Source organism: Euprymna scolopes, chromosome 36 (genome assembly GCF_053919585.1).
Source record: "Euprymna scolopes isolate OS-2025 chromosome 36, ASM5391958v1, whole genome shotgun sequence".
NCBI classification, from domain to species: Eukaryota; Metazoa; Mollusca; class Cephalopoda; order Sepiida; family Sepiolidae; genus Euprymna; species Euprymna scolopes.
Window position 1 is genome coordinate 47,483,466 of NC_136517.1, and position 25,482 is coordinate 47,508,947.

Below are 25,482 nucleotides of genomic sequence, written 5' to 3' on the forward strand. Positions count from 1 at the left end.
CTTCTAGAGATTGAAGGTTCGATCCTCAATGCAGGCGACAGTGAAAAAACAGTTGCGAATTACTTAGGACTTCAACCCAGTCATTGCTGACGGAATTAGAAAACTCTACCTTTCCATAGATGAGATGAAGGGTTCAGATTTCCGCGTTCGACAGATGGATTTTCGAGATCAACAAGATACACGTGAAGGGGTTTGAGGTTTACATCGACCGAAACGTTGTGAATATAACGCTCAAGATCAGAACAGTAGTATGAATAATCTAAACAAGACCTTCTTTATATATTATATGTTAACGAAGACAACCAATTAAGTTGTCATAACTAATAGAATATATATATTTATATTCTACACATTTCCCTAAAACTAGTAACACAGTCGTGATACAAACATTAAGAAACATTTTAAGAATATTCATTATTAACCTATGTATCTATAAAAGTGAAATTTTCTGTTTGTATGTGTGTATGCGAGTGTGTGTATGCGTGTGTGTGTGTGTGTGTGTGTGTGTGTGTGTGTGTGTGTGTGTGGCTGTCTGTCTGTCCCTACCAAACTACGCTGTCAATTTTCAGTCTACAGACTCGAGAGTTGACACTTGGGAAAATCGTTTTTAATCAGTTTCCGTCCAGAAATTTGGCTGTCAAGGGGTCAAAGTTCAACGATTTGACCTTTGAGAACTCTACGAAATTCCTTCGATAATTTTGGGTCTAAACGCTTGAAATTTTAGATGTAGGTTACTTGGACATGTATCAAACGTTTTAATTTGTTTTGAACCAAAAACAATAAATGTTAAGAAGTCAAAATTGGGGTCAAAGTTAAAATAAATTTGACCTCTGTGGTCTCTACCAAATTACTCAGCCAATTTTTGGTCTAAACATTTGAAATTTTACATAAAGTGTATTCAGACATAGGGAAAGCTTTTTAATCGGTTTTTGCCCAAAAATCTGGCTGCCAAAAGGTCAAAGTTCAAAATATTTGACCTTTGCGGTCTCTAGCAAATTATTCAGCCAATTTTGTGTCTAAACATTTGAAATTTTACACAGATGGTATTCAAACATGCAGCAAGGGAAAAATGTGCCTACCAATAGTTCAAAGTTGAAAGAGCTGACCTTTACAGACTTTACCAAACTCCTCCGCCAATTTTGGGTCTAGACACTTTAAATTTTACATGTAGGTTACCTGGACATGAATCAAAGTTTTTAATATATATATATATATATATATATATATATGTTTGTGTGTGTGTGTGTGTGTGTGTGTGTGTGTGTGTGTGTGTGTGTGTGTGTGTGTGTGTGTGTGTGTGTGTGTGTGTACATAAAGTTCTGAATAGTATATAGGACCCGAGAAAAGCCGGGCTGAACTGCTAGTGTAATATATATATATATACGCACAGAAGTATCGGGGTTTTTTTTTCATCCCAATTCCAAATGGAATCCGTGTCTACGTTTATGTAAGTCCTTCGTTCGATATTGCATAGAAATAAAAATCCATTGAGCGAGATAAAAGATTTGATCTGCACGTTTCCCAAAGTACGCATGCGCAAGATGAAGGCGCCTATCCAATGAAATGTTAACCGTAAGAACGTTTTATTCTTTATCTGACAACCATATGAATGGACTAATCACAACGCTGAAATCGCTCACTCAATCAAGGTCGATACTCATTCATTTAATTCATACGAGCTTTATAGTTGCAGATTGATCCCGAAATAGGATTTATTTATGAAATCAAACTTTTATATTTATCGCATGTCCAAATAAGCTATAATCTGCCGTCATTTCTCCTAGCCACTAACCCAGTCTAATAATAATTCCCGCAAAAGTTTATATATAAAAATTAAACATTTATATTTATGGCTTATCCAGATAAGCTACATTTTGCCTCCATCTCTCCTAAGCACTAGTCCAGTTTAATAGTAATCCCTACATATGTTTTTATATAAAATTCGACATTTATATTTATGGATTGTCCAAATAAGCTATAATCTACCTCCATTTCTTTTTCCGGAGACTAATACACATGAGCTACATAAGCGAGCCAGACAAAATGCTACAAAGGCAAAACCTGAAGAAGCGTTACATGGAACCAAGAACACTAAACTGTATATCTATATGTTCGCTTTCCCCCTCCCCTATCCCTTCCCATTGCGCCATTACCGCCCCCCCCCCCAAAAAAAGAGTGATACCAGTTAGCCAAGAAGCGTCAAAGAGGATGAAAAGACTGAGGAGAGAGCACTGACCAGACGTCCGCTAGACAAGTGCCAAGAGAACTAGGACCTTGGGGAGGCTTATTGCCACTAAAATTCCAGTGGATACTAATGGCTGCTGCTAGCGAGAAATCAATGGTAAGCGGCTGTTGCGAGAATGCAAATTCATTTGCAATGTTATCGAAAGAGGTGGAGAGTACTAGAAATCTGGGGAGACTTGTTGTCACTTCGCTTCCAGGGAAGACCACATGTGGGTTTTTTTTAGGAGAGATCTTGGAGTACTTGTGAGCCAATAATAATAATAATAATAATAATAATAATAATAATAATAATTTTTGTGAGTGTCACCATAAAAAGGCACCACACCAAATAATGAAGGTCAAGGAGGGGGAAGGAAGACTGAGGAGAGCAAGTACTAGCCAGACCTCCGCTGGAGATGTGTAAAGAAGTCTGGAACCTTGGGAGGCTTATTACCATCCAAATTCCAGTGAAGACCAATGGTTGCTGCGAACGAGAAATCAATGGTAAGCGGCTGTTGCGATAACGTAAAATATTTTGCAAAGGTTATCAAAAGAGGTGGAGAGTACTGGAAATCTGGGGAGACTTGTTATCACTCAGACTCCAGGGAACGCTACAAGTTGTTCTCAAAGAACAATTTTTTTATGATGGCTGGTGTGAATAATCCTAGTGAGTGAGTGAATAATAATAATAATAATAATAATAATAATAATAATAATAATAATAATACCGCCAGGCGTTTATTTATGAAAATCATACTTTATGGTCACAGATGGCTTAAATAATCCACATTTTTCTCCATTTTTCCTACACATACGTGTAGCAACATTGAACGTGCGTGTATAAAAATAATGGGCAAAATGAAATTTTCTTCATAAAGCTGGAATAACGAGAACTTAGAAATTCCAATAGAAATCAAAGATTACAATTAGAGCTACCGGTTCACGATATTGCATCTCAGAAAGGAAATCTCCAGTAAAACGTAGCAAATAAGCTGATATAATGTTTGTTTTGTCTGAACAGCAAATCCCGTTCGATGAACTCATCATGATATGACCTGTAAAATTGCCAAGCATTAGCACTGTCGATATTTGGTTCGTAATATCCCTATTCAGTTAAAGAATAGTTTAAAAATTGTTTTGTTATGCATGTTTGTTTTTAGATAACCCTACAGATATAAATCTAGGGATTAGGTCCGGTGAGTATAAAGCCTATTCAAAGTGATGAGACTATCATGAAAGTGTCCCCCATATCATTAAACCGTGATAAAACAAAACTGAAAATTTTTTAAGAAATATGGTTGGATTACAAATAGGATTGTAAATTCTATTAATGATTCCATTGAAATTCTGTACGATTAAATGATTCAACGTTTGAAATTGGCAGAAAATATATGGACGATATTCTAAACGCTAACAGGATCACGTAGAAATTCCACTGTGATTTACTCTCTTCTTTGTGTTTTGTTTTTTGTTTGTTTTTGTTTGTTTGTTTTTGTTTTGTCTGTTTGTTTTTTGTTTGTTTGTTTTTTGTTTTTTTCATAGAAAATACTTTCCAAAATATTAGTTTAAATAAATAAAACTAATGTCTTAACGTTTGAATTTATTGGTACTTATGCGAAATAAGGATCGTGTTATCGTCGAAATTTTTCAGGTAGTTTACGTAAAAAGCCGAAAGGTGCCGAAACGCTGAGCCAGTAAAATCACAAAAATCAACGTCATTTAATAAAACATTTATCTGTTATCATTGTTTTATTGTTCTTAAGGATCTTAATATTTATTTCGATTCGAACAAAAAATTCATAACAATTCAATTTTTTTGGCGTAGAAACAAAACTTGACAAATGAAAATAATATTCGTTTTAGTTGTTACGCAGAAAATACAAGAAACACTTATTGGAAAATGTTTACGAAACTTAAAAAATATTAAAACTTAAACTAAAAAAATCACTGTACTGTAAGTTTGATGAATAAATATTTATTTTTTTAAAATATTTTTGGAATAACAAACAACTGATACCAAGCAAAAAAATCCATGAAAAATAAATTGATAAATTAAAATAATATCCGTCCATTGTTCATATACACACACACACACACACACACACACACACACACACACACACATATATATATATATATATATATATATATATATATATATATATATATATATATATATATATATATATATAGTGAAGACAGAGAATCAGACAAATGAGTAGATAGATAAATAATGTAAGAGAGAGAGAGAGAGAGAGAAAGAGAGAGAGAGATTGGGTGTGCATGTGTGTGTGTAGAAAAAAGACTGTTTAACACCCGGAACCGGAAACTCGCCAGCAAAGGGGAGGTAATCCTAGCGAGAAAAGGTCGGTCGATTTAAGATGTTAAGACTTCAGGGTTAATTCTCATAGTCGGCGGCTACTTTTGTTTTTGGCAAGCGTGCAAAATCAATAGTCAAGCTGATCAGTTATTTTTATTTTTATCTTCATCTTTCTTGCCATCTTTCCCAGCATCCAATAGCGGCTCTCTTCTGAAAAAGGCTGGCACCTTTACATCGTTAACAAAGCGATAAACGCCAAACAAAACGTTCTTTTTACTCACAGGCCCGATCTGGCATCAAAAATATGTAACATTATTAGGGCCTATCTGCGGACTATATAGAATTTGTGCTGCATATGGTCTTAAACTATACACGGCGGTGAGGCTTCTTGACGTGTAGAGTCATGCCTTAATTGCAATTTCTTCCAAATCCATTATGAGCAGTTGTATGTATGTAACATGCAGCAATGTCACATCTGTAAGTTAAATGTAATGTATCGATCATCATCATCATCATCATCATCATCATCATCATCGCCAAAGTTTCTAATCATTCCTCGAGGTGGAACTGCTACTTAGATTCTTTTCCACTTGTTTTGTCCCTGACTAGGCATGGCCACGTAGCTGTGAAAGTAGTCTCTCTATTGTTTGTTAAGGGGAAGGGGGTCTTCATCTTGGTCTTTTTCGTTGCCCTGGGCCAATATTGCCACTTTAGATATCCACTCGTTGTCTGTAGGTCTCGATAGGTAACCTGACAACTTATATTTAGCCGATTGTATGTTGGAGCTGATATCGTTCAATCCAGTTTGCTGTCTGATTCAGGTGTTGCGTTTTTTTACGTAGACTGATATCGAGCATGATGCATTCTATTGTAACATTTCGAATAAATAAAATTCTTTATGTATTTTTATTGCCTGGTCTGATGCTACTGTTTTTATTTGCTACATCGATCGTATCGACTGCTTAACGAAACAAATAAAACTTTTAATGCAGGAAAGACACAAGGAGACGTTCGTTGAGAGTTTCTTCAGGGTTTTATATGGAGAGGATTTGCTTAGGACAAAAAAGTGGCTGCCTTGACAGAGTTCAAAACCGGCTTTGGAACCTAGTAGTCGATGCCCTTTTCTTTTTTTGCAACCTCTTTCCCACAGAAGGAACGTTTCGAGCCCGTCTTTGCTCTATCGTTAGTTTCATGGCTAGTTTGAACTTCAATCTATGATTCCCTCTTCGCCAAACAATTATCAACAATTTCCTCATGTCTATCTGTGTCTAAATCTAAACACAGATTCCATGAACAAAGCTCGCCTGTGGAATTCTATTCTGTTGGCCTTCTTTCCGGCTGACTATAATATAGTTGCCTTCAAGTCCAACATAAACAAATTCTTGTTGAGCCGTTTCCTTAAATCATCAAATGATACTCGATTCCCACCACTAATGATTACTACGCTGTTGTCTCGGGTCGCCCTTATGCTTTGATAAGTGGTGACTCATTTGAAAAAAACAAAGTTGTTTTTGGCTAATTATTTGTTTCTTAACTTTACTTTCTAATTTACTTAAATTAGTGACGCAGATAGACAGACATCGAAGTAGCATTCGGCTTAGAGTCAAGTTTTTTACATTATTGGCGGTGTGTCATTCGGATAGCTTCCTCGGGAGACTGATCTGAATAGTTTAGTTTTTTTCTCCTCTCGGAAACGTGACGTCGTTCTTTATCGTCTGTTTTGTCTAATGCGTTTGACCTCTGATCCATGACTGAACTCAACGTTACCCGTCTTTCATCCAACTCTGGGAACGATTCCGTTGGATTATTATGCACTCAGTGTGACTCCTGTCAAAATTTACACTAGCTAACTGTTATGGCTCGCAAATAACCACAAAAATAACAGAACAACGGATAACAGTTTAAAACATGTATTACATGAAAACAACGGAAACGTTACAAACGAAAAGTGTTGGTAATTCACCGAGCATGCGACGGTCGCTCTGAAATTAGATCCCTCCCCGGGATCGCCATGAGTTTTAGTTTATATGGACGATGGATTAGTCCATTTGGAGGATGGTTCCCCCACTACACTCACTTAATCGTCATTGACGGTAGGGTCCGTAATATATAAACCATTTGGCTTTGTACGAAATATACGCCACCAAAGTTAAATCAGAAATAACTTGTATAAATCCATGAGGTTTCGATATAGAACAACCCACTACGCCACATACACGAAAGATGAACAGTATATGGTGACCACGGTAAACGACAGAGTACATGAACGTATCTGCTTTTTTTTTTTTTTTTTTTTTTTTTTGACAATTGGTGTTTTCCTTTGGAGAATACAATTTTTCCCCTCTATCACCAAGGTATCTGCCATGTTTAAAATTTGTGAGGAATTACATTTCTTATGAGTTTATATTAAGTTCTCATGAAAAAATGAGGCAGTTCTCCAAACAGGGAAAACCGTGTTACAGTCCGCATTCATTCTATATTTTGGTTTATTATTTAAGATATCCTTTTTAATCTGATAGTATTGTTTCTTTACGCTCGTACTCTCAAGTCATCTTAATATCATCTGTCGTAACAATCCGTTATGTTTTTTTAGCTGTTGATATATGTTTTTTTTTCTTTTAACAAAAGCAAACTTAAGATGAATGTATTAAATAACGTAAATATTGATATTTCTCAGCTTTCTTAGCCTATCTTCTATATTTTCATCTATTCTTTTTTAGCTTTTCTTCTATATTTTAACCAATTCGTTTTGAGATGTTCTTGTATGTATTCAGTTATTGGTTTTTCACCGTTTGTCTATGTTTTAATCTATTTTTTACCTGTTCTCCCCTTTTTTTTATTAATTCTTTTTAAACCGTTCTATATTTCCATTGATTCGTTTTGAGACGAGCTTCTATATTTCTATTTATTCTTTTTCAGACGTTCTTCTACATTTTCATTTAGTCGATTTGAGAGGTTCTTGTATATTTCCATTTATTCGTTTTGAGATGTGCTTCTATATTTCCATTTATTCGATTTGAGGGGTTCTTGTATATTTCCATTTATTCGATTTGAGACGTGCTTCTATATTTCCATTTATTCGATTTGAGCAGTTCTTCTATATTTCCATTTATTCGATTTGAGCCGTTCTTCTATATTTCCATTTAATCAGTTTGAGAAGTTCTTCTATATTTTCATTTATTTTATTCGTTTTAAGACGTGCTCCTATATCTTCATTTATTCGTTTTAGACGCTCTTCTACATTTTAATTTAGTCGATTTGAGAGGTTCTTGTATATTTCCATTCATTCGTTTTGAGACGTTCTTCTATATTTTCATTTATTCGATTTGAGACGTTCTTCTATATTTTCGTTTATTCGATTTGAGACGTTCTTCTATATTTTCGTTTATTCGATTTGAGACGTTCTTCTATATTTTCGTTTATTCGATTTGAGACGTTCTTTTATATTTTCGTTTATTCGATTTGAGACGTTCTTCTATATTTCCATTTATTCGTTTTGAGACGTGCTTCTATATTTCAATTTATTTGTTTTTATACGTTCTTCTATATTTTCATTTATTCGTTGTGAGACGTTATTCTATATTTCACTTTATTCGTTTTGAGACGCGCTTCTATATTTTCGTTTATTCGATTTGAGCCGTTCTTCTATATTTTCGTTTATTCGATTTGAGACGTTCTTCTATATTTTCGTTTATTCGATTTGAGACGTTCTTCTATATTTCCATTTATTCGTTTTGAGACGTGCTTCTATATTTCAATTTATTTGTTTTCATACGTTCTTCTATATTTTCATTTATACGTTGTAAGACGTTATTCTATATTTTCATTTATTCGTTTTGAGACGCGCTTCTATATTTCCATTTATGCGATTTTAGACGTACTTCTATATTTCCCTTTATTTGTTTTTAGACGTGCTTCTATGCTTCCATTTATTCGATTTGAGATGTTCTTCTATATTTTCATTTATTCGTTTTGAGACATTCTTCTACGTTTCAATTTATTCGTTTCGGGACGTGCTACTATATTTCCATTTATTCGATTTGAGATGTTCTTTTATATTTCCATTTATTCGATTTGAGCTGTTCTTCTATATTTTAATTTATTCGATTTGAGACGTTCTTCTATATTTCCATTTACTCGATTTAAGACGTGCTTCTATATTTCCATTTATTCGATTTGAGCCGTTCTCCTATATTTGCATTTATTCGTTTTGAGACGTTCTTCTATATTTTCATTTATTCGTTTTGAGAAGTGCTTCTATATTTTCATTTATTCGTTTTGAGACGTTCTACAATATTTTCATTTATTCGTTTTGAGAAGTGCTTCTATATTTTCATTTATTCGTTTTGAGACGTTCTTCTATATTTTAATTTATTCGTTTTGAGACGTGCTTCTATATTTTCATTTATTCGTTTTGAGACGTGCTTCTATATTTGCATTCATTCGTTTTGAGACGTGCTTCTATATTTTCATTTATTCGTTTTGAGACGTACTTTTATATTTCCATTGATTCGTTTTGAGACGTGCTTATATATTTCCATTCATTCGTTTGGAGACGGGCTTCTATATTTTCATTTATTCGTTTTGAGAAGTGCTTCTGTATTTTCATTTATCTATTTTGAGACGTTCTTCTATATTTCCATTTATTGGTTTTGAGACGTGCTTCTATATTTCTATTTATTCGTTTTGAGATGTGGTTCGATATTTTCATTTATTCGTTTTGAGATATTCTTCTGTATTTCTATTTATTTGTTTTGAGACGTGCTTCTATATTTTCATTTATCTGTTTAGAGACGTGCTTCTATATTTTCATTTATCTGTTTAGAGACGTGCTTCTATATTTTCATTTATTCGTTTTGAGACGTGCTTCTATATTTTCATTTATCTGTTTAGTGACGTGTTCTATATTTTCATTTATCTGTTTTGAGACGTTCTACTATATTTTCATTTATTCGTTTTGAGAAGTGCTTCTATAGTTTCATTTATCTGTTTTGAGACGTTCTTCTATATTTTCATTTATTCGTTTTGAGAAGTGCTTCTATATTTTCATTTATTCGTTTCGAGACGTTCTTCTATATTTTCATTTATTCGTTTTGAGACGTTCTTCTATATTTTCATTTATTCGTTTTGAGACGTTCTTCTATATTTTCATTTATCTGTTTTGAGACGTTCTTCTATATTTTCATTTATTCGATTTGAGACGTTCTTCTATATTTTCGTTTATTCGATTTGAGACGTTCTTCTATATTTTCGTTTATTCGATTTGAGACGTTCTTCTATATTTTCGTTTATTCGATTTGAGACGTTCTTTTATATTTTCGTTTATTCGATTTGAGACGTTCTTCTATATTTCCATTTATTCGTTTTGAGACGTGCTTCTATATTTCAATTTATTTGTTTTTATACGTTCTTCTATATTTTCATTTATTCGTTGTGAGACGTTATTCTATATTTCACTTTATTCGTTTTGAGACGCGCTTCTATATTTTCGTTTATTCGATTTGAGACGTTCTTCTATATTTTCGTTTATTCGATTTGAGACGTTCTTCTATATTTTCGTTTATTCGATTTGAGACGTTCTTCTATATTTCCATTTATTCGTTTTGAGACGTGCTTCTATATTTCAATTTATTTGTTTTCATACGTTCTTCTATATTTTCATTTATACGTTGTAAGACGTTATTCTATATTTTCATTTATTCGTTTTGAGACGCGCTTCTATATTTCCATTTATGCGATTTTAGACGTACTTCTATATTTCCCTTTATTTGTTTTTAGACGTGCTTCTATGCTTCCATTTATTCGATTTGAGATGTTCTTCTATATTTTCATTTATTCGTTTTGAGACATTCTTCTACGTTTCAATTTATTCGTTTCGGGACGTGCTACTATATTTCCATTTATTCGATTTGAGATGTTCTTTTATATTTCCATTTATTCGATTTGAGCTGTTCTTCTATATTTTAATTTATTCGATTTGAGACGTTCTTCTATATTTCCATTTACTCGATTTAAGACGTGCTTCTATATTTCCATTTATTCGATTTGAGCCGTTCTCCTATATTTGCATTTATTCGTTTTGAGACGTTCTTCTATATTTTCATTTATTCGTTTTGAGAAGTGCTTCTATATTTTCATTTATTCGTTTTGAGACGTTCTACAATATTTTCATTTATTCGTTTTGAGAAGTGCTTCTATATTTTCATTTATTCGTTTTGAGACGTTCTTCTATATTTTAATTTATTCGTTTTGAGACGTGCTTCTATATTTTCATTTATTCGTTTTGAGACGTGCTTCTATATTTGCATTCATTCGTTTTGAGACGTGCTTCTATATTTTCATTTATTCGTTTTGAGACGTACTTTTATATTTCCATTGATTCGTTTTGAGACGTGCTTATATATTTCCATTCATTCGTTTGGAGACGGGCTTCTATATTTTCATTTATTCGTTTTGAGAAGTGCTTCTATATTTTCATTTATCTATTTTGAGACGTGCTTCTATATTTCCATTTATTGGTTTTGAGACGTGCTTCTATATTTCTATTTATTCGTTTTGAGATGTGGTTCGATATTTTCATTTATTCGTTTTGAGATATTCTTCTGTATTTCTATTTATTTGTTTTGAGACGTGCTTCTATATTTTCATTTATCTGTTTAGAGACGTGCTTCTATATTTTCATTTATCTGTTTAGAGACGTGCTTCTATATTTTCATTTATTCGTTTTGAGACGTGCTTCTATATTTTCATTTATCTGTTTAGTGACGTGTTCTATATTTTCATTTATCTGTTTTGAGACGTTCTACTATATTTTCATTTATTCGTTTTGAGAAGTGCTTCTATAGTTTCATTTATCTGTTTTGAGACGTTCTACTATATTTTCATTTATTCGTTTTGAGACGTTCTTCTATATTTTCATTTATTCGTTTTGAGAAGTGCTTCTATATTTTCATTTATTCGTTTCGAGACGTTCTTCTATATTTTCATTTATTCGTTTTGAGAGGTTCTTCTATATTTTCATTTATTCGTTTTGAGACGTTCTTCTATATTTTCATTTATCTGTTTTGAGACGTTCTTCTATATTTTCATTTATTCGTTTTGAGACGTTCTTCTATATTTTCATTTATTCGTTTTGAGAAGTGCTTCTATATTTTCATTTATCTGTTTTGAGACGTTCTTCTATATTTTCATTTATTCGTTTTGAGACGTTCTTCTATATTTTCATTTATTCGTTTTGAGACGTTCTTCTATATTTTCATTTATTCGTTTTGAGAAGTGCTTCTATATTTTCATTTATCTGTTTTGAGACGTTCTTCTATATTTTCATTTATTCGATTTGAGACGTTCTTCTATATTTTCATTTATTCGTTTTGAGAAGTGCTTCTATATTTTCATTTATCTGTTTTGAGACGTTCTTCTATATTTTCATTTATCTGTTTTGAGACGTTCTTCTATATTTTCATTTATTCGTTTTGAGACGTTCTTCTATATTTTCATTTATTCGTTTTGAGAAGTGCTTCTATATTTTCATTTATCTGTTTTGAGACGTTCTCCTATATTTTCATTTATTCGTTTTGAGAAGTGCTTCTATATTTTCATTTATCTGTTTTGAGACGTTCTTCTATATTTTCATTCATTCGTTTTGAGACGTTCTTCTATATTTTCATGTATTCGTTTTGAGAAGTGCTTCTATATTTTCATTTATCTGTTTTGAGACGTTCTTCTATATTTTCATTTATTCGTTTTGAGACGTGCTTCTATATTTGCATTCATTCGTTTTGAGACGTTCTTCTATATTTTCATTTGTCTGTTTTGAGACGTTCTTCTATCTTTCCATTTTATTTGTTTTGAGACGTTCTTCTATATTTTCATTTATTCGATTTGAGCCGTTCTTCTATATTTTCATTTATTCGTTTTGAGACGTACTTCTATATTTTCATTTATTCGTTTTGAGACGTTCTTCTATATTTTCATTTATTCGTTTTGAGACGTTCTTCTATATTTTCATTTATTCGTTTTGAGCCGTTTTTCTATATTTCCATTTATTCGTTTTGAGACGTTCTTCTATATTTTCATTTATTCGTTTTGAGACGTTCTTCTATATTTTCATTTATTCGTTTTGAGACGTTCTTCTATATTTTCATTTATTCGTTTTGAGACGTGCTTCTATATTTTCATTTATTCGTTTTGAGAAGTGCTTCTACATTTTCATTTATTCGTTTTGAGAAGTGCTTCTATATTATCATTTAATCGTTTTGAGACGTTCTTCTATATTTTCATGTATTCGTTTTGAGAAGTGCTTCTATATTTTCATTTATCTGTTTTGAGACGTTCTTCTATATTTTCATTTATTCGTTTTGGGAAGTGCTTCTATATTTTCATTTATCTGTTTTGAGACGTTCTTCTATATTTTCATTTATTCGTTTTGTGACGTTCTTCTATATTTTAAATTTATTCGCTTTGAGAAGTGCTTCTATATTTTCATTTATCTGTTTTGAGACGTTCTTCTATATTTTCATTTATTCGTTTTGAGAAGTGCGTCTATATTTTCATTTATCTGTTTTGAGACGTTCTTCTATATTTTCATTTATTCGTTTTGAGAAGTGCTCCTATATTTTCATTTATCTGTTTTGAGACGTTCTTCTATATTTTCATTTATTCGTTTTGAGAAGTGCGTCTATATTTTCATTTATCTGTTTTGAGACGTTCTTCTATATTTTTATTTATTCGTTTTGAGAAGTGCTTCTATATTTTCATTTATTCGTTTTGAGACGTTCTTCTATATTTTAATTTATTCGTTTTGAGACGTTCTTCTATATTTTCATTTATTCGTTTTGAGACGTTCTTCTATATTTTCATTTATTCGATTTGAGGTATTCTTCTATATTTTCATTTATTCGTTTTGAGATGTTCTTGTATATTTTCATTTATTCGATTTGAGAAGTGCTTCTATATTTTCATTTATTCGTTTTGAGACGTTCTTCTATATTTTCATTTATTCGTTTTGAGAAGTGCTTCTATATTTTCATTTATTCGTTTTGAGACGTTCTTCTATATTTTAATTTATTCGTTTTAAGACGTTCTTCTATATTTTCATTTATTAGTTTTGAGACGTTCTTCTATATTTTCATTTATTCGATTTGAGCCGTTTTTCTATATTTTCATTTATTCGTTTTGAACATTTCTTCAATAATTTTATCTATTCTTTTTGAGCCATTCTTTTATATTTTATCTATTCTTTTTACCCTTTCTTGTTTATTTTCATCTATTCGTTTTGAACATTTCTTCAATAATTTTATCTATTCTTTTTGATCCATTCTTTTATATTTTGTCTATGCTTTTTACCCTTTCTTGTTTATTTTCATCTATCTGTTTTGAACATTTCTTCAATAATTTTATCTATTCTTTTATATCCATTCTTTTATATTTTATCTATTCTTTTTACCCTTTCTTGTTTATTTTCATCTATTCGTTTTGAACATTTCTTCAATAATTTTATCTATTCTTTTTGAGCCATTCTTTTATATTTTATCTATTCTTTTTACCCTTTCTTGTTTATTTTCATCTATTCGTTTTGAACATTTCTTCAATAATTTTATCTATTCTTTTTGAGCCATTCTTTTATATTTTATCTATTCTTTTTACCCTTTCTTGTTTATTTTCATCTAATCGGTTTGAACATTTCTTCAATAATTTTATCTATTCTTTTTGATCCATTCTTTTATATTTTATCTATTCTTTTTACCCTTTCTTGTTTATTTTCATCTATTCGTTTTGAACATTTCTTCAATAATTTTATCTATTCTTTTTGATCCATTCTTTTATATTTTATCTATTCTTTTTACCCTTTCTTGTTTATTTTCATCTATTCGTTTTGAACATTTCTTCAATAATTTTATCTATTCTTTTTGATCTATTCTTTTATATTTTATCTATTCTTTTTACCCTTTCTTGTTTATTTTCATCTATTCGGTTTGAACATTTCTTCAATAATTTTATCTATTCTTTTTGAGCCATTCTTTTATATTTTATCTATTCTTTTTACCCTTTCTTGTTTATTTTCATCTATTCGGTTTGAACATTTCTTCAATAATTTTATCTATTCTTTTTGATCTATTCTTTTATATTTTATCTATTCTTTTTACCCTTTCTTGTTTATTTTAATCTATTCGTTTTGAACATTTCTTCAATAATTTTATCTATTCTTTTTGATCTATTCTTTTATATTTTATCTATTCTTTTTACCCTTTCTTGTTTATTTTCATCTATTCGGTTTGAACATTTCTTCAATAATTTTATCTATTCTTTTTGATCGATTCTTTTATATTTTATCTATTCTTTTTACCCTTTCTTGTTTATTTTCATCTATTCGGTTTGAACATTTCTTCAATAATTTTATCTATTCTTTTTGATCGATTCTTTTATATTTTATCTATTCTTTTTACCCTTTCTTGTTTATTTTCATCTATTCGTTTTGAACATTTCTTCAATAATTTTATCTATTCTTTTGGATCTATTCTTTTATATTTTATCTATTCTTTTTACCCTTTCTTGTTTATTTTCATCTATTCGGTTTGAACATTTCTTCAATAATTTTATCTATTCTTTTTGATCTATTCTTTTATATTTTATCTATTCTTTTTACCCTTTCTTGTTTATTTTCATCTATTCGGTTTGAACATTTCTTCAATAATTTTATCTATTCTTTTTGATCGATTCTTTTATATTTTATCTATTCTTTTTACCCTTTCTTGTTTATTTTCATCTATTCGTTTTGAACATTTCTTCAATAATTTTATCTATTCTTTTTGATCGATTCTTTTATATTTTATCTATTCTTTTTACCCTTTCTTGTTTATTTTCATCTATTCGTTTTGAACATTTCTTCAATAATTTTATCTATTCTTTTTGATCTATTCTTTTATATTTTATCTATTCTTTTTACCCTTTCTTGTTTATTTTCATCTATTCGGTTTGAACATTTCTTCAATAATTTTATCTATTCTTTTTGAGCCATTCTTTTATATTTTATCTATTCTTTTTACCCTTTCTTGTTTATTTTCATCTATTCGGTTTGAACATTTCTTCAATAATTTTATCTATTCTTTTTGAGCCATTCTTTTATATTTTATCTATTCTTTTTACCCTTTCTTGTTTATTTTCATCTATTCGTTTTGAACATTTCTTCAATAATTTTATCTATTCTTTTTGATCCATTCGTTTATATTTTATCTATTCTTTTTACCCTTTCTTGTTTATTTTCATCTAATCGGTTTGAACATTTCTTCAATAATTTTATCTATTCTTTTTGATCCATTCTTTTATATTTTATCTATTCTTTTTACCCTTTCTTGTTTATTTTCCTCTATTCGTTTTGAACATTTCTTCAATAATTTTATCTATTCTTTTTGATCGATTCTTTTATATTTTATCTATTCTTTTTACCCTTTCTTGTTTATTTTCATCTATTCGTTTTGAACATTTCTTCAATAATTTTATCTATTCTTTTTGATCGATTCTTTTATATTTTATCTATTCTTTTTACCCTTTCTTGTTTATTTTCATCTATTCGTTTTGAACATTTCTTCAATAATTTTATCTATTCTTTTTGATCCATTCTTGAATATTTTATCTATTCTTTTTACCCTTTCTTGTTTATTTTCATCTATTCGTTTTGAACATTTCTTCAATAATTTTATCTATTCTTTTTGAGCCATTCTTTTATATTTTATCTATTCTTTTTACCCTTTCTTGTTTATTTTCATCTATTCGGTTTGAACATTTCTTCAATAATTTTATCTATTCTTTTTGAGCCATTCTTTTATATTTTATCTATTCTTTTTACCCTTTCTTGTTTATTTTCATCTATTCGGTTTGAACATTTCTTCAATAATTTTATCTATTCTTTTTGAGCCATTCTTTTATATTTTATCTATTCTTTTTACCCTTTCTTGTTTATTTTCATCTATTCGGTTTGAACATTTCTTCAATAATTTTATCTATTCTTTTTGAGCCATTCTGTTATATTTTATCTATTCTTTTTACCCTTTCTTGTTTATTTTCATCTATTCGTTTTGAACATTTCTTCAATAATTTTATCTATTCTTTTTTATCCATTCTTTTATATTTTATCTATTCTTTTTACCCTTTCTTGTTTATTTTCATCTATTCGTTTTGAACATTTCTTCAATAATTTTATCTATTCTTTTTGATCGATTCTTTTATATTTTATCTATTCTTTTTACCCTTTCTTGTTTATTTTCATCTATTCGTTTTGAACATTTCTTCAATAATTTTATCTATTCTTTTTGATCCATTCTTGAATATTTTATCTATTCTTTTTACCCTTTCTTGTTTATTTTCATCTATTCGTTTTGAACATTTCTTCAATAATTTTATCTATTCTTTTTGAGCCATTCATTTATATTTTATCTATTCTTTTTACCCTTTCTTGTTTATTTTCATCTATTCGTTTTGAACATTTCTTCAATAATTTTATCTATTCTTTTTGATCCATTCTTTTATATTTTATCTATTCTTTTTACCCTTTCTTGTTTATTTTCATCTATTCGTTTTGAACATTTCTTCAATAATTTTATCTATTCTTTTTGAGCCATTCTTTTATATTTTATCTATTCTTTTTACCCTTTCTTGTTTATTTTCATCTATTCGGTTTGAACATTTCTTCAATAATTTTATCTATTCTTTTTGATCTATTCTTTTATATTTTATCTATTCTTTTTACCCTTTCTTGTTTATTTTCATCTATTCGGTTTGAACTTTTCTTCAATAATTTTATCTATTCTTTTTTAGCCATTCTTTTATATTTTATCTATTCTTTTTACCCTTCTTTGTTTATTTTCATCTATTCGGTTTGAACATTTCTTCAATAATTTTATCTATTCTTTTTTATCCATTCTTTTATATTTTATCTATTCTTTTTACCCTTTCTTGTTTATTTTCATCTATTCGGTTTGAACATTTCTTCAATAATTTTATCTATTCTTTTTTATCCATTCTTTTATATTTTATCTATTCTTTTTACCCTTTCTTGTTTATTTTCATCTATTCGGTTTGAACATTTCTTCAATAATTTTATCTATTCTTTTTATCCATTCTTTTATATTTTATCTATTCTTTTTACCCTTTCTTGTTTATTTTCATCTATTCGTTTTGAACATTTCTTCAATAATTTTATCTATTCTTTTTTATCCATTCTTTTATATTTTATCTATTCTTTTTACCCTTTCTTGTTTATTTTCATCTATTCGGTTTGAACATTTCTTCAATAATTTTATCTATTCTTTTTTATCCATTCTTTTATATTTTATCTATTCTTTTTACCCTTTCTTGTTTATTTTCATCTATTCGGTTTGAACATTTCTTCAATAATTTTATCTATTCTTTTTTATCCATTCTTTTATATTTTATCTATTCTTTTTACCCTTTCTTGTTTATTTTCATCTATTCGGTTTGAACATTTCTTCAATAATTTTATCTATTCTTTTTTATCCATTCTTTTATATTTTATCTATTCTTTTTACCCTTTCTTGTTTATTTTCATCTATTCGGTTTGAACATTTCTTCAATAATTTTATCTATTCTTTTTTATCCATTCTTTTATATTTTATCTATTCTTTTTACCCTTTCTTGTTTATTTTCATCTATTCGGTTTGAACATTTCTTCAATAATTTTATCTATTCTTTTTTATCCATTCTTTTATATTTTATCTATTCTTTTTACCCTTTCTTGTTTATTTTCATCTATTCGTTTTGAACATTTCTTCAATAATTTTATCTATTCTTTTTGAGCCATTCTTTTATATTTTATCTATTCTTTTTACCCTTTCTTGTTTATTTTCATCTAATCGGTTTGAACATTTCTTCAATAATTTTATCTATTCTTTTTGATCCATTCTTTTATATTTTATCTATTCTTTTTACCCTTTCTTGTTTATTTTCATCTATTCGTTTTGAACATTTCTTCAATAATTTTATCTATTCTTTTTGATCCATTCTTTTATATTTTATCTATTCTTTTTACCCTTTCTTGTTTATTTTCATCTATTCGTTTTGAACATTTCTTCAATAATTTTATCTATTCTTTTTGATCGATTCTTTTATATTTTATCTATTCTTTTTACCCTTTCTTGTTTATTTTCATCTATTCGTTTTGAACATTTCTTCAATAATTTTATCTATTCTTTTTGATCTATTCTTTTATATTTTATCTATTCTTTTTACCCTTTCTTGTTTATTTTCATCTATTCGGTTTGAACATTTCTTCAATAATTTTATCTATTCTTTTTGATCCATTCTTTTATATTTTATCTATTCTTTTTACCCTTTCTTGTTTATTTTCATCTATTCGGTTTGAACATTTCTTCAATAATTTTATCTATTCTTTTTGATCTATTCTTTTATATTTTATCTATTCTTTTTACCCTTTCTTGTTTATTTTAATCTATTCGTTTTGAACATTTCTTCAATAATTTTATCTATTCTTTTTGATCTATTCTTTTATATTTTATCTATTCTTTTTACCCTTTCTTGTTTATTTTCATCTATTCGGTTTGAACATTTCTTCAATAATTTTATCTATTCTTTTTGATCGATTCTTTTATATTTTATCTATTCTTTTTACCCTTTCTTGTTTATTTTCATCTATTCGGTTTGAACATTTCTTCAATAATTTTATCTATTCTTTTGGATCGATTCTTTTATATTTTATCTATTCTTTTTACCCTTTCTTGTTTATTTTCATCTATTCGTTTTGAACATTTCTTCAATAATTTTATCTATTCTTTTTGATCTATTCTTTTATATTTTATCTATTCTTTTTACCCTTTCTTGTTTATTTTCATCTATTCGGTTTGAACATTTTTTCAATAATTTTATCTATTCTTTTTGATCTATTCTTTTATATTTTATCTATTCTTTTTACCCTTTCTTGTTTATTTTCATCTATTCGGTTTGAACATTTCTTCAATAATTTTATCTATTCTTTTTGATCGATTCTTTTATATTTTATCTATTCTTTTTACCCTTTCTTGTTTATTTTCATCTATTCGTTTTGAACATTTCTTCAATAATTTTATCTATTCTTTTTGATCGATTCTTTTATATTTTATCTATTCTTTTTACCCTTTCTTGTTTATTTTCATCTATTCGTTTTGAACATTTCTTCAATAATTTTATCTATTCTTTTTGATCTATTCTTTTATATTTTATCTATTCTTTTTACCCTTTCTTGTTTATTTTCATCTATTCGGTTTGAACATTTCTTCAATAATTTTATCTATTCTTTTTGAGCCATTCTTTTATATTTTATCTATTCTTTTTACCCTTTCTTGTTTATTTTCATCTATTCGGTTTGAACATTTCTTCAATAATTTTATCTATTCTTTTTGAGCCATTCTTTTATATTTTATCTATTCTTTTTACCCTTTCTTGTTTATTTTCATCTATTCGTTTTGAACATTTCTTCAATAATTTTATCTATTCTTTTTGATCCATTCGTTTATATTTTATCTATTCTTTTTACCCTTTCTTGTTTATTTTCATCTAATCGGTTTGAACATTTCTTCAATAATTTTATCTATTCTTTTTGATCCATTCTTTTATAATTTATCTATTCTTTTTACCCTTTCTTGTTTATTTTCCTCTATTCGTTTTGAACATTTCTTCAATAATTTTATCTATTCTTTTTGATCCATTCTTTTATATTTTATCTATTCTTTTTACCCTTTCTTGTTTATTTTCATCTATTCGTTTTGAACATTTCTTCAATAATTTTATCTATTCTTTTTGATCGATTCTTTTATATTTTATCTATTCTTTTTACCCTGTCTTGTTTATTTTCATCTATTCGTTTTGAACATTTCTTCAATAATTTTATCTATTCTTTTTGATCCATTCTTGAATATTTTATCTATTCTTTTTACCCTTTCTTGTTTATTTTCATCTATTCGTTTTGAACATTTCTTCAATAATTTTATCTATTCTTTTTGAGCCATTCTTTTATATTTTATCTATTCTTTTTACCCTTTCTTGTTTATTTTCATCTATTCGGTTTGAACATTTCTTCAATAATTTTATCTATTCTTTTTGAGCCATTCTTTTATATTTTATCTATTCTTTTTACCCTTTCTTGTTTATTTTCATCTATTCGGTTTGAACATTTCTTCAATAATTTTATCTATTCTTTTTGAGCCATTCTTTTATATTTTATCTATTCTTTTTACCCTTTCTTGTTTATTTTCATCTATTCGGTTTGAACATTTCTTCAATAATTTTATCTATTATTTTTGAGCCATTCTGTTATATTTTATCTATTCTTTTTACCCTTTCTTGTTTATTTTCATCTATTCGTTTTGAACATTTCTTCAATAATTTTATCTATTCTTTTTGATCCATTCTTTTATATTTTATCTATTCTTTTTACCCTTTCTTGTTTATTTTCATCTATTCGTTTTGAACATTTCTTCAATAATTTTATCTATTCTTTTTGATCGATTCTTTTATATTTTATCTATTCTTTTTACCCTTTCTTGTTTATTTTCATCTATTCGTTTTGAACATTTCTTCAATAATTTTATCTATTCTTTTTGATCCATTCTTGAATATTTTATCTATTCTTTTTACCCTTTCTTGTTTATTTTCATCTATTCGTTTTGAACATTTCTTCAATAATTTTATCTATTCTTTTTGAGCCATTCTTTTATATTTTATCTATTCTTTTTACCCTTTCTTGTTTATTTTCATCTATTCGGTTTGAACATTTCTTCAATAATTTTATCTATTCTTTTTTATCCATTCTTTTATATTTTATCTATTCTTTTTACCCTTTCTTGTTTATTTTCATCTATTCGTTTTGAACATTTCTTCAATAATTTTATCTATTCTTTTTGATCTATTCTTTTATATTTTATCTATTCTTTTTACCCTTTCTTGTTTATTTTAATCTATTCGTTTTGAACATTTCTTCAATAATTTTATCTATTCTTTTTGATCTATTCTTTTATATTTTATCTATTCTTTTTACCCTTTCTTGTTTATTTTCATCTATTCGGTTTGAACATTTCTTCAATAATTTTATCTATTCTTTTTGATCGATTCTTTTATATTTTATCTATTCTTTTTACCCTTTCTTGTTTATTTTCATCTATTCGGTTTGAACATTTCTTCAATAATTTTATCTATTCTTTTTGATCGATTCTTTTATATTTTATCTATTCTTTTTACCCTTTCTTGTTTATTTTCATCTATTCGTTTTGAACATTTCTTCAATAATTTTATCTATTCTTTTTGATCTATTCTTTTATATTTTATCTATTCTTTTTACCCTTTCTTGTTTATTTTCATCTATTCGGTTTGAACATTTCTTCAATAATTTTATCTATTCTTTTTGATCTATTCTTTTATATTTTATCTATTCTTTTTACCCTTTCTTGTTTATTTTCATCTATTCGGTTTGAACATTTCTTCAATAATTTTATCTATTCTTTTTGATCGATTCTTTTATATTTTATCTATTCTTTTTACCCTTTCTTGTTTATTTTCATCTATTCGTTTTGAACATTTCTTCAATAATTTTATCTATTCTTTTTGATCGATTCTTTTATATTTTATCTATTCTTTTTACCCTTTCTTGTTTATTTTCATCTATTCGTTTTGAACATTTCTTCAATAATTTTATCTATTCTTTTTGATCTATTCTTTTATATTTTATCTATTCTTTTTACCCTTTCTTGTTTATTTTCATCTATTCGGTTTGAACATTTCTTCAATAATTTTATCTATTCTTTTTGAGCCATTCTTTTATATTTTATCTATTCTTTTTACCCTTTCTTGTTTATTTTCATCTATTCGTTTTGAACATTTCTTCAATAATTTTATCTATTCTTTTTGAGCCATTCTTTTATATTTTATCTATTCTTTTTACCCTTTCTTGTTTATTTTCATCTATTCGTTTTGAACATTTCTTCAATAATTTTATCTATTCTTTTTGATCCATTCGTTTATATTTTATCTATTCTTTTTACCCTTTCTTGTTTATTTTCATCTAATCGGTTTGAACATTTCTTCAATAATTTTATCTATTCTTTTTGATCCATTCTTTTATATTTTATCTATTCTTTTTACCCTTTCTTGTTTATTTTCCTCTATTCGTTTTGAACATTTCTTCAATAATTTTATCTATTCTTTTTGATCCATTCTTTTATATTTTATCTATTCTTTTTACCCTTTCTTGTTTATTTTCATCTATTCGTTTTGAACATTTCTTCAATAATTTTATCTATTCTTTTTGATCCATTCTTTTATATTTTATCTATTCTTTTTACCCTTTCTTGTTTTTTTTCATCTATTCGTTTTGAACATTTCTTCAATAATTTTATCTATTCTTTTTGAGCCATTCTTTTATATTTTATCTATTCTTTTTACCCTTTCTTGTTTATTTTCATCTATTCGGTTTGAACATTTCTTCAATAATTTTATCTATTCTTTTTGAGCCATTCTTTTATATTTTATCTATTCTTTTTACCCTTTCTTGTTTATTTTCATCTATTCGGTTTGAACTTTTCTTCAATAATTTTATCTATTCTTTTTTAGCCATTCTTTTATATTTTATCTATTCTTTTTACCCTTCTTTGTTTATTTTCATCTATTCGGTTTGAACATTTCTTCAATAATTTTATCTATTCTTTTTTATCCATTCTTTTATATTTTATCTATTCTTTTTACCCTTTCTTGTTTATTTTCATCTATTCGGTTTGAACATTTCTTCAATAATTTTATCTATTCTTTTTTATCCATTCTTTTATATTTTATCTATTCTTTTTACCCTTTCTTGTTTATTTTCATCTATTCGGTTTGAACATTTCTTCAATAATTTTATCTATTCTTTTTGAGCCATTCTTTTATATTTTATCTATTCTTTTTACCCTTTCTTGTTTATTTTCATCTATTCGTTTTGAACATTTCTTCAATAATTTTATCTATTCTTTTTTATCCATTCTTTTATATTTTATCTATTCTTTTTACCCTTTCTTGTTTATTTTCATCTATTCGGTTTGAACATTTCTTCAATAATTTTATCTATTCTTTTTTATCCATTCTTTTATATTTTATCTATTCTTTTTACCCTTTCTTGTTTATTTTCATCTATTCGGTTTGAACATTTCTTCAATAATTTTATCTATTCTTTTTTATCCATTCTTTTATATTTTATCTATTCTTTTTACCCTTTCTTGTTTATTTTCATCTATTCGGTTTGAACATTTCTTCAATAATTTTATCTATTCTTTTTTATCCATTCTTTTATATTTTATCTATTCTTTTTACCCTTTCTTGTTTATTTTCATCTATTTTGTTTGAACATTTCTTCAATAATTTTATCTATTCTTTTTTATCCATTCTTTTATATTTTATCTATTCTTTTTACCCTTTCTTGTTTATTTTCATCTATTCGGTTTGAACATTTCTTCAATAATTTTATCTATTCTTTTTTATCCATTCTTTTATATTTTATCTATTCTTTTTACCCTTTCTTGTTTATTTTCATCTATTCGGTTTGAACATTTCTTCAATAATTTTATCTATTCTTTTTTATCCATTCTTTTATATTTTATCTATTCTTTTTACCCTTTCTTGTTTATTTTCATCTATTCGTTTTGAACATTTCTTCAATAATTTTATCTATTCTTTTTTATCCATTCTTTTATATTTTATCTATTCTTTTTACCCTTTCTTGTTTATTTTCATCTATTCGGTTTGAACATTTCTTCAATAATTTTATCTATTCTTTTTTATCCATTCTTTTATATTTTATCTATTCTTTTTACCCTTTCTTGTTTATTTTCATCTATTCGGTTTGAACATTTCTTCAATAATTTTATCTATTCTTTTTTATCCATTCTTTTATATTTTATCTATTCTTTTTACCCTTTCTTGTTTATTTTCATCTATTCGGTTTGAACATTTCTTCAATAATTTTATCTATTCTTTTTTATCCATTCTTTTATATTTTATCTATTCTTTTTACCCTTTCTTGTTTATTTTCATCTATTCGTTTTGAACATTTCTTCAATAATTTTATCTATTCTTTTTTATCCATTCTTTTATATTTTATCTATTCTTTTTACCCTTTCTTGTTTATTTTCATCTATTCGGTTTGAACATTTCTTCAATAATTTTATCTATTCTTTTTTATCCATTCTTTTATATTTTATCTATTCTTTTTACCCTTTCTTGTTTATTTTCATCTATTCGTTTTGAACATTTCTTCAATAATTTTATCTATTCTTTTTGAGCCATTCTTTTATATTTTATCTATTCTTTTTACCCTTTCTTGTTTATTTTCATCTATTCGTTTTGAACATTTCTTCAATAATTTTATCTATTCTTTTTTATCCATTCTTTTATATTTTATCTATTCTTTTTACCCTTTCTTGTTTATTTTCATCTATTCGTTTTGAACATTTCTTCAATAATTTTATCTATTCTTTTTTATCCATTCTTTTATATTTTATCTATTCTTTTTACCCTTTCTTGTTTATTTTCATCTATTCGGTTTGAACATTTCTTCAATAATTTTATCTATTCTTTTTTATCCATTCTTTTATATTTTATCTATTCTTTTTACCCTTTCTTGTTTATTTTCATCTATTCGGTTTGAACATTTCTTCAATAATTTTATCTATTCTTTTTTATCCATTCTTTTATATTTTATCTATTCTTTTTACCCTTTCTTGTTTATTTTCATCTATTCGGTTTGAACATTTCTTCAATAATTTTATCTATTCTTTTTTATCCATTCTTTTATATTTTATCTATTCTTTTTACCCTTTCTTGTTTATTTTCATCTATTCGGTTTGAACATTTCTTCAATAATTTTATCTATTCTTTTTGATCCATTCTTTTATATTTTATCTATTCTT